Source organism: Lepisosteus platostomus, chromosome 16 (assembly GCF_059453375.1).
Source record: "Lepisosteus platostomus isolate fLepPlt1 chromosome 16, fLepPlt1.hap1, whole genome shotgun sequence".
Lineage (NCBI taxonomy): Eukaryota > Metazoa > Chordata > Actinopteri > Semionotiformes > Lepisosteidae > Lepisosteus > Lepisosteus platostomus.
In genome coordinates this window covers 12,317,329-12,328,743 of record NC_142626.1, presented here as the reverse complement: position 1 = coordinate 12,328,743, position 11,415 = coordinate 12,317,329, and the positions used below count along the sequence as shown (strand labels likewise).

Here is an 11,415-nt window from a genome sequence, read left to right as displayed (position 1 = left end):
CCTGGTTCTGCCTCATTATGCACAATAAACACAACTTCATAGCAGGAATATTCCAAGAGTTCCTTTTGTTAATGAACCTGAGGGCTTAGTTTACCTTATGTTTTCATGCAGATGTAGTTCATGTTACCTGATGGCATTCAGTTTGTGATCTTGTTGTATTCTAATGATATGTGATAGTTACATAGATATGTTGCTCGTTGTTTTGGTTAGTGCTGCCTATCTGGCAACACCAGGTTAAATTATAAAATGCAATGCAGTTTTCCAGTAATTCCAGTAGAGGTCACTTTTGCAAACTAGAAATACACTGACTTTCAGTACTTTGGCTCCCCTTCTCTCACACTTTGAGTGGCTCATCTTAGTCAACAAATAATAATAAAAATAGACTTCAGATCCACACACAGATCACATTTCTGGTTTTATGGGTTATATACTGATAAGTATCAGATTTAGTACTGTATATTGATCTATTTATGCATATTTACTCTATATAGATATACTGACGTGTATTTCATTGTAGTCAATGATTACATTTATTTCCAAAAAAAATGAAAGTGAGAGTTTTAATGGTGTAGTGGAGGTGTGAATACAGTTTGCACTGATTGACAACTGTTAGATGTTTGAAGGCCACAATGTCTCACAAATACCTGAAAGCAAGCTTTTTGTAGGTAGAAAGGATTACAGTATTTAGATACAGTATACACTTCTGATACAGTTTACATTTAAAATCTAAAACCTCATTGTTTAAACCAGTCATCTACAGTTTCCATGGCCTGTGAAGCATCCTGGAAACACTTCTGCAGTCAAACTACATCTGTGGTACCAGTCGCACTTTTCAGATACTGAATGAGAAGTTTAAACACCGGTGAAGGAACTAAACAAGCAAAAGGCCACAAAGAGATTGAACTGACACCAGCAGGGTTTGGGGAGCTGTGTACCTGGTTTGTCAGAGAAACACAGAGACACAGTCTGATAAATTTCAACTCTCCCATGTGAGCAATTCCTCCCAACAACACAACAACTGACAGATTTTCCCCCCAATCCTCTCTCTAAGATGAGATGTGTAATGACATATTTCTGGAGCACAGATATGTATTTCTACAATGTGAACTACTATACAGATATCAGTCATAAAGAAAAGAGTCTGATGTAATAACAGAGGCTGGCCAGAGCTGTACTCAGACTATAAAACATCCTGCAAAACTGCTGGGATTCAGAGCACCACAGGGATACACCTTCTGTGTGTCTTTGGTGTTCTCCGGCCCTTTTTATCTGACTTAAAACCCTTTTCAAACCATCGCTAATCTGTGCTGTAATTTGTTTCATCTCTGCAGAGTGTATGGCATAAGAACTTATTGTATTCTAGTATAACCATGAAACTTAAAAATGCCAAAGAAGCCTTTTACATTTCTTTTCATATTCTCTTTGATAACCTAAGATGAATGATTTTAAAATTGAAGTCATGTCATCACACTTCCTCCAGTACCAGCACAAACAAACTCCACACCAGATTCAGAATTGAACTCAGGGCACCAGCACTCCAAGGCACAATAGTAACCACTGTGCCATCATGCTGCTATATCTACTGTATTAACTTAGATACTTTAGAAGTTTATGTGTAAAAATGTAAAATAACAAATATCTACAGTACTTTCAAATATATTCAAATATAATATGCTGTAGATTTGTACATTATGTACAAACCCAGTGTTGTTCAGTTCTCCTGTAGCAGCTCAGCTGTTCTTCTCAGTCTCAGACCTGCTGATGAGCCAGAGCAGTTCCTGTAGAGCTGAGGGAGGTTTTTGTACAGATGTGAATCACTGTGTGAGAGGGAAGCTGTTACTCTGCTGACAGTAATAATCTCCTGCATCTTCAACCTGGACTCCTGTGATTTTCAGTGTGAAGACTGCCCCAGAATAACTGCCAGCGAATCGATCAGGAACCCCAGACTGACGGGTTGTTGCGTAACGAATCAGGAGCTGTGGAGCCTGACCAGGTTTCTGCAGGTACCAGTGCAGGTTGTTGCTAATAGACTGACTGGCTGTACAGCTGATAGAGACAGAGCTTCCTGGGAGAACAGACTGAGCTGGAGACTGAGTCAGAACAATCTGACCACTGGACCCTGGAGAGGGAATAGTTATAGATAAGAGAATATTAATAATTGATCATTATAAACATTTACGGTATGTATTATTTTGCATGAGAAAAATATAACTATAATTTTCATTCATTTATCAGTAAGTTTTATTGTATCACAATATTCAGAATGAATCACAGAACCACAGAATGTAAGAATTATATTTTATCCTCACCTTGAGCAAAGAGCCCCAGTGTCCCCAGCAGTAGAATCAGTGGTATCATTGTCCTGTGTGTGTCAGTGACTCTGAAAGGGCTGAACAGTGACTGATCCACACTGTGAGTCTTAAAGTGTTTGGAGCAGTGAGGCGGCACAGGTATGCAAAGCTCCTTCCTGTATACAAATCCTCTCACAGACAGTTAGATGATATCTGAGCTGTGAAAACAGATGGGGCTTGTTAGGGTTTTGTGTCAGTGTGTCATGTTTTGCTCTGTTTATCCCAAAGATGGGTTACTAATTTCTGAAAGATCAAACATTTATTTCTCTTATTTTACTAATTTGCTTTTACTGTGTAAATAATTTACTAACATCATTTTACTAACTATCCTGCTAGAATAATGGAAAATATTAATGTTTTGCTCTGTTTATCCCAGTCAAAGATCGGTTACTAATCTCTGACATGCAAAAAAACACAATTTATTTAATTACAGCTTGATCTTTATACTGTAAATTTAATACTGAAAAAACATTGTTACAAATGTACCAGTACTTTAAGTTTCAATTCTCATTTTATAACAAGTTCTAGTATTACTGTACAAACATGCTTTGATGGAGAACCAGTAAAGTAAGAGTGAAAAGGCTTAATTCATGTCCTCAATGGCACCTCAGTGTGATGGAGACCTGGGAATATTGTCCATCTGGATAACTGACTCCTGTTAAGAAGGGATGTGGGGGAATAACCTGGAAATGTCTGAAAGACATTGTATTGAGTTTAGTACCATATATCAGGAAAAAAGAGAACTGTATATTCAGATTCAGTAATGAGCTCAGATATAATTAAATTAACTGCAAAATAGGGTAATTGATTTAATTGATTAAGAACGTTGTTTCAAAGAAACACTATATGTTCAGAAATGCCCAGTTCAGAAATGTGCAATAAGTATCTTTAATATCACCAAAATATTTGGCTAAACTTGTGACTGCTGAACCTAAGCAAGGCTGGTCCTGGTCAGGACTGCAATGGGAAACCAATAATATGATTGCGTTTCTGTGAGTGGTGCTTGTAGAGCAGGAGTCTGCAGACCTTCCTCTGTATCAGGAATTCATTAGCTGCCCAGTTTGAGGCATAATTATTATAACAATAATTCCTTACACTGATATTTCTGGACTTTTCTTGACACTCCACTCAATGTGTTTTGCAAATTGTGTGGTTCACCGCCTGTGAAGATTTAAAAAGAAGCCATTGGGCACATCAAGGTTGTTTGGTCGCTACTATCTCATTGATCGGAGAATCTCATGTGGTTGTTACTTGAAAGAAGCCAGAGTATTGTGCCAACATGGCTGGGAGCCTTGTTCCAGACTTAAACAGCTCCTTGAGTAAAGAAAATCAAAGGACAGCAGCATCTTTTTTTTCTTAAGGAAGCTTAAGCATTTAAGGTTGTTGATTTTGTTCTATTGGTCCTTCCTTGAATCTGTTCTAACTTTCACCCTGATCTGCTGGTTTGGTAGCCTGAATCTGAGGAGCAAGAACAAACTGGGCAGTCTTGTGAAAATATGTCAGAAGGTCATTGGTGTTAATCTTCCTGCCCTCTCCTCCATGTATCATTCACATGTTCTGCGTAAAGCAATATCCATCTGTGACGATCCTTCACACCCCTTGTTTAATCATTTCCAGTTACTCCCATCAGAATGCAAATACCAACTCCCAAACTCCAAAACCAACAGATTTAAGTTCTCATTCATACCTGTAGCCATATCATCACTTAACACTTGACTTCTATACAAATATGTATGTACAGTATATTGTTGTTCTTGTCATGTTTTTTTCTGTGCATCTGTATAAAGCTGCTGTAAAACAAACTGCCCCCTCGGGGATAATAAAGTCTTAGTCTCTCAGCACTCCAGCAGCATGCTGGGATTGTTTGTAAATTCTGGTTCAGCAGGTCCACTGACAGCAGGAAACTGGTTTTCCTTGGAGGTCTCCCACTGTGGTTCTTATCTGGCCCAGCTGTGCTCAACTGAGATCTTATGAGACCAAGTTACAAGGTGGCAGTGTTGTTGTTTGTGACCAATATGAATAAGCACCACATTTATAAATTCCGTACTGATTTAGTGTGGACTTTTGTTTAAGATATATTAATTGGCAAACAAGGTGATGATCTTTTGTTCTGTCAGAGTTAGTATAATAATACTTATCAATTACTTTAATCTATACAGAATTACCTTTCATGAGAACTTCTGAAACACAACAGAATTTAAAAAGATAAAAAACATTCATTTGATCCTCGTAATTGTCAAATTGAAGTACAACACATCAATATTTTCTGTATTTCCAAGCTGCTACTTCATCAATTTGTCATTCTAATAGATCCAGTACAGCTTTTAGAAACTAACCCTTATATTTTAACTGTAGCTTCTGAGTTCCGCTTTCAAAAATAGAATTGATTGGATTGCTCCTTGACAAAAAAAAATCACAGGATATAAATAGACATTAAGAAATTCTAAATATTGTAGCACTCCTCCTTGGTTACCCTCAGTATGGCCAAAATAGAATTGATTGGATTGCTCCTTGACAAAAAAAATCACAGGATATAAATAGACATTAAGAAATTCTAAATATTGTAGCACTCCTCCTTGGTTACCCTCAGCATGGCCTGCAGTGTAAGGAGAGAGGGAGGAGACTGGAACTGCAGCTTACTAATTTTATTTCCAGGTACACAAGCGTGTTAGTCACTCAGGTGAAGGGGGGAAGATAGCAAAGCAAAGGGAGGGAATAACAGAGCCAACTGCTGGACTAGGGGTTTGAGCAAGAATGTGGGAAAAGGGAAAGGGATCTACTATAGAGGAGGGAAGAGGGCAAATGAGTTTAAGAATTGAGAAATTCAAGGTCATGTGCTTCTAGGACACTTCTGAGATGCTAAACTATGCATTGAGATATTTTTTCTGATGATAATTAGCATTATTTCTTTTAATTGTTCAATGCCATAGCCTTATGAGTACAAAAATTTAAATTTAAATAAATTTAATGTATTATCTATATATTATTTGTGTTTTTAGAATGTAATACAGTATTTATACATAATACATAAGTCCAACTGAAGCAGCTGTTCTCAGCCTCAGTCCTCTGTGGTTCCTGTTGATGAACCAGAGCAGCTCCTGTAGAGCTGAGGGAGTTTTTGTACGGCTGTGTAACACTGTGTGAACACAGGACCACTGTGTACACTCTGACAGTAATAAACTCCTGTATCTTCAGCCTGGACTCCTGTGATGGTCAGAGTGAAGTCAGTCCCAGATCCACTGCCACTGAAACGCTTTGGGATCCCAGACTGACGGTATATTGCTGCATAGATCAGGAGTTTAGGAGCTTCTCCAGCCTTCTGATGGTACCAGGCAAGACAGGGAGCAGTTGAGGAACTACTACTACTATAATAACTGTTACCCACAAAACTGCTGGTCTTACAGCTCACAGTGACTGTCTGTGCTGGGAGAACAGATGTCACTGATGGAGTCTGAGTCACAGTAATCTGCCCACTGGAACCTAATATAAAATAAACAAATAAATGTTTTAGTAGAAATACAATTTTATAATGTTAAATGTTTATAATGCCTTCATAAACAACATAAAAGTTATGACAACATTGCAATAATTTAATTTTTACTCACCATGAAAGAAGCCAAGTGTCCAGATGAAGATGGTGATGAAAGTCATTGTTGCTGTGGTTCCAATGCAAAGTATCTCTTCTATGCAAATTGTCTTCCTTGATAGAACAGGACTTTTAGCCAAAATGAGCTATAAACAAAATTTGTGCGCTGAGGTTTGTGAAGAAATGTCTGCTGGATTCTGGGCCTGCAACATTCTAGATAATAAGTCTAACAATGTTTTTTCATCTTCATCTCAGGAATATTCCAAGATTCACTCCAGGAAGCAAACCTTAAGCCCATGTATACCTCATGTTTTCCAGAAGGTGTAGTCCATTCTGATGAAATTCGGTTTGGGATCTCGTTCACTTCTAACAGCATATGACAGTTATTGACATATTTTACACACTGTTGTGCTCATTAAAGCACACAGTGGGAATCAGTCACAGTTCAACCCTTTCAGAGTCACTGACACACACAGGACAATGATGCCACTGATTCTACTGCTGGGGCTCTTTGGGGCCCTGGTGCTGTTCGCTCAAGGTGAGGATTAAAAGAAAAATCAGTCTAACAATATTTGAAAAGTCTCACAAAGTTAACTTTAGTTAGATGCAGTTGTGTGCAAAAAGAATCATATTTGGAAAGGTTAAAGTTTAATTACTGTATATGACAGGGTCCATTGTGCAAGACTCTGTTACTGAAGGTGTTGTCACACTGTTGAGCCCCAGACAGTGTAGAATTCTCCTGCTGTAGGAGACTCAGTCTTCTAGAGGAGCAGAGCTTTGCTGTCTGGGAAGTGGTTCTGTACAGCCCTGACTGTGATCCAGTCTGTGCAGAGGAAGAGCTGGATTCAATACAGTTAACAGCTACTCTCTTATTGGTTAAGCTCAAGAGTTACTCACAAAGTAAAAACACACATATTCCATTCAATCTCATAACAATAAATTTAACACATTTTAATGTTAAAATTCTCAACTATTTTATTTGCAAATCTGAATGATTTAAAACCCAAGAATTAAAACCCAAGAGTCACATTCATAAAAGCTCACAAAATGCCATGTTTGGCAACAGAACCCACAGCAACAATGACTTTTATCACTGTCTTCATCTAGACACGTGTCTGCTTTTATGGTGAGCACAAATTAAAAAATCCACAATAACTATGACTTTCATCACTATCTTCAAAATGTAACACTTCCTTTTCAAAATTACTTTTCAAAATGATGTGTATTAATGTTGTATGATGAAATTATGAAAATGAAAATGTCACTTTGCATTGTGAAAAGCAATTAGTATAACAGACATATTACATGGTTCTTGTCAGATATTGTGAAGATTGTGTATAGTGTACATATTGTTTGCACTGAATGTTGATAGTATTGGCTGTACTTTTAAAAATATTATTTCATTCAGAGAAGCCAGTAGGCAGACAGGTTAAGTTCAATTCAACACAGTTCCAATGGTCATTGTGATGAACAGTGCATCACCCTTCAAAAGTACAGGGACAGCAAAGTCAGAACTGGTATTGTTCTTTTCAGTCAGACCATATGAATTTGTGACCATTAGCTAAATATATGAATAAATTTAATAAGTAGATTTGTACATAGGTTTTATTTCTGACTAATTCCATACATGCAGTCAACTGCAAAATGAATGGCACCCTTGATAAAGATGAGGCTGTAGGAAAGGCTGCATAAAATATTATGTGTGTGAAGCATATGAATCATGGGTTATGTTAACTGAAAATTCTCTGTCATTTATCGAATTTACAAAGCATTGACGGATAATTCAGAATGCCAATAGTCATTTTGACGGATAAAAATAAGGTTTGGCTTTGTTAACTTCTTGAGGAAACTGATTTATATTCCTGTCCAGCTGGTGGCAACTGCAAAATGTCTTCTGGAGCCTAGGCTAGGCATTTTAGCATGTCTACGAGCAACGTCCGTAGGCTACACACAAAGTTGTATCACTGTGACATCTTAGTTCAATCAAAGATGAACCTGGCCCAAGGTAGCACAATTATACCCAACCGAGTGGCATCATGTTACACCAGCTTAGTGTCAGACGTTTCTTCAGCAGGCCCAACAGCAACGACGTTGATAAAAGTGGTGAAAAACGATCGATTGCAGCAGTCGAGGATGAAGTAGAAGTGAGTGAAAAAGTCAAGAGAGCAGGCGATGAGATAGCAGCAATGCAAGCAGGGAATGCTAGCAAAGACATAAAGAGTGGATATTGTACGCAGTGGGAGAGTGAGTTCAGTTGGCTGAGTAGGAAAGACAATAAAATGGACTGTGACATTTGCCAAAAAAGCTAACATAACCAATGGATTTGTCCGTGGGTGCACTACAATGCAAAAGTCTGCACTAAATGACCACAAAAACAGCCTCAGCCACAAAGAGGGTGTGCGGGTGGTTAATCAGAGCCTTACTATGGCCAAGCATGTGGAGAAGTCCCAGGCAGCATGCACACAGGCTTTACAAATTCAAGTGAAAGTTGTTTTGTACATGTCAAACACTCCAAGCCATCTTTACCCAGATCTAATAAAACTCTTACAATCTGCTGGGTGTCCAAACTTGAACGATGCACCTGTTTACCTACACCATGATTCTGTTAATCAAATGGAGGAAGCGATAGCCAAAACTGTCACTTACTCACTTGATAATCACATCACCAAAAGTAAATATGTGGGGATAATTATAAACAAAACAACAAATATCACTGCTGTAAAAAGTGTTGATCGTGTACATGATGCTTTAGAATGAAGGAAAATCTGAAATGGCTTACATAGGCAACTATGCAATACCCTCTGGAACTGCTGAGTGCATTACTGCTCAAATAAAAGAGGTGCTTGCTAGCCGTGGTGTGGATCTAAGCAGAGTTATTGGACTCGGGAGTGACAGTGCAAGTGTAATGGTAGGGTGTAAATCTGGAGAAGCACAGCAATTATGTTGTGATTGCCCATACATGGTTAACATTCACTGTGGCGCACACCAAACAGCACTGGCTCCCAGAGACACATCCAAATCTGTACATGAGATTGATGTATAATGTACGTCAGCACTGTCAATAACATTTATACCTTCTACCACAACTCAACCACACGCACACACAAACTATGTGAATAATATCAGTAAATATGAAAGCAAATAGGACAGGTAAAAATAGATGAAATTTTCACAACCCAGTCTTCACAGTAATGGATTGTGATTAATTCTAGCACAACCCCTGTATATGATACTGGGAAGACCACACCAGAAGAATGTTTGGATCCCTGCCTCCCGGCAATGAAAGAGGCAGAAGAAGGTGTAGTCTTAGTTCATTAGTCTACCTACAGTATTAGTGTACGCTTTCACCACCACACCTCCGTCTCATCTGGTATTTAAGCATTAGTCTTTCCCTACCTCCTCGCTCAGTACTGGTTTTCCTTTCGAGCTACTTAGTTGCGCTACGCCTTCTACCACTTCGTACTGTTCTGGTTCTGGCTTTGGTTTCTCCCCTTTTACTACGTTTTTTGGATTACGGCTCGGCTTCGGTTGCTCTTTCCCAGTTTGGATCTCTGGCTTCCCCTGGACTCTTGGCTCTCTCCTTCGTCTACGGTATTTGGATCACGACTTGTCTCTATCGGCTCCTGCAAGTGGGCTCATTACTTGGTTTCGGTTTCACTGGCCGAATCCGTAACAAAGAAGGCTCCACAGCTGAAACATATTGTTTTTTTTTCTCTTTTCAGCATGAAATACACATTTACTTGTTCCAAATTAAATCTGTGTTAACATTCAACTTTTGATGTTTACATCCATCTTTAAGAACTATATTGTGGCCTTCCTTTTTCCCTGGGGTAGAGAAATTAAGTAATACACATGCAAAATCCTTTTGTCATTCACTGCGAAAGACAGAGGACTCACAAATGAAAGGAGTCCATTGGTTGTTGACCTTAATAAATCAGGTAATGGTTCCAAAACTGAATTAATAAGTGACGTTGGAGCTTGCATTGAATTGGAACTGGACCCTGAACTCAGAGGAGACAATAATAGAAAAGTAGAATTCATAGGTCAGACACCAGTGGTGGGTTTAGCGTCAGAAAAAGACCAATTCCCACTTGGAGAAGAACATCACACCTAGTGTAAAATATGGGGGTGGCTGTTTTGCTGACACACACAGGAACACAGGACAATGAACACATTTCTTTATCTGTCAGGGATACTGATCTTTATATGGGCTGGGATTCTGATGGGTTAAAGCAGAGGCACATGTGCATTGCTGCTGTTCTAAGCTGTGTTGAAAAATGATGCTTTAGAAGAGTAAATACAATTAATACAACCATTTTAGTGCTGTTTTTTTCTTTTTTCTACATTATTACTGTTGATTAGTAGAATGTCTGCTTTGCACATCCATATATCACAGTGGTAATTTAAAGATGGAGAGTGTGAAAACCAAACTGTGCAGCTTTTACTGCAACAGAGAAGTACTCTACAATTTTCTAACCTTCTCAACTGCTTCAGTCAGACCCCACAGCACTGTCACTTTGGTGAGTGATGGTGATGATGACGGAGCAGGTTTGACAGCCATGAGGACAAGACCACCAGACCCCTGACACAGGAGGGATGAGACAGGAGGTGATGGAGAGGAGGGAGGAGGAAGATTGACTCAGACCAGGAACAAGGTGTCTGTGAACTGTGTGGATACAGTTACCTTTCACTCAGACATTTACTTCTTAAGACTGTTGTACATTCTTAAAAATAAGGATTTTCTTTAAACATCAATTTTTAGAATGAAAATAGGTTTCAATAAACACATTGTTAACAAATAAACAGTTTTCATATTTAAGTCCTTTACACACTAATTCATCCTAGGGTGATGCAGAGGATGAGCAAAGTATAGTAACTTTCTTATAGGTCTGAAAGTTTTAAAAATACAAAAAAATACAAAAACAACAAAATGCAGGAGACAGACTAAATCCTTCTCTACAGCCTTTTGTCCTGAAAAGTTACCACAAGTCCTGTCTTTAAGTAGTCTGGTCGTCCCATTGTTAACAAAAGGTTTCTCTCTTCCATTTTTTTCTCCTCCTAATCCTCCTCGGTGAAGCATGAAGGAGCTGTGTGTGTTCCTGGTGTCTGCTCTCTGTGTCCTCCTCTCTACTGACCCTCCTCAGTATTGCAAGAAAAAGCTGTGTATGTTCCTGGTGTCTGATCTCTGTGTCCTCCTCTCTACTGACCCTCCTCAGTGCAGCATGAAGGAGCTGTGTGTTTCTGGTGTCTGTTCTCTGTGTCCTCCTCTCCTCCTGACGTTCTTCAGTGCAGCATGAAGGAGCTGTGGGTGTTCCTGGTGTCTGTTCTCTGTGTCCTCCTCTCCCCCTGACCCTCTTCAGTGCAGCATGAAGGAGCTGTGTATGTTTCTGGTGTCTGATCTCTGTGTCCTCCTCTCTACTGACCCTCCTCAGTGCAGCATGAAGCAGCTGTGTGTGTTCCTGGTGTCTGTTCTCTGTA

The 11,415-nt window shown here is 39.0% G+C and overlaps 1 long non-coding RNA gene across 1 annotated transcript; it reads right to left on the bottom strand.

The window, feature by feature from the left end:
- Nucleotides 1-529: 529 nt before the first annotated feature.
- On the bottom strand, nt 530-3,499 carry LOC148646891 (uncharacterized). Its single transcript, XR_015927678.1, has 2 exons — nt 2,310-3,499; nt 530-2,119 (listed from the first exon to the last, which is right to left on the bottom strand). It is a non-coding gene; the product is annotated as an uncharacterized LOC148646891 (long non-coding RNA).
- Between the last annotated feature and the right edge of the window lie 7,916 nt (nt 3,500-11,415).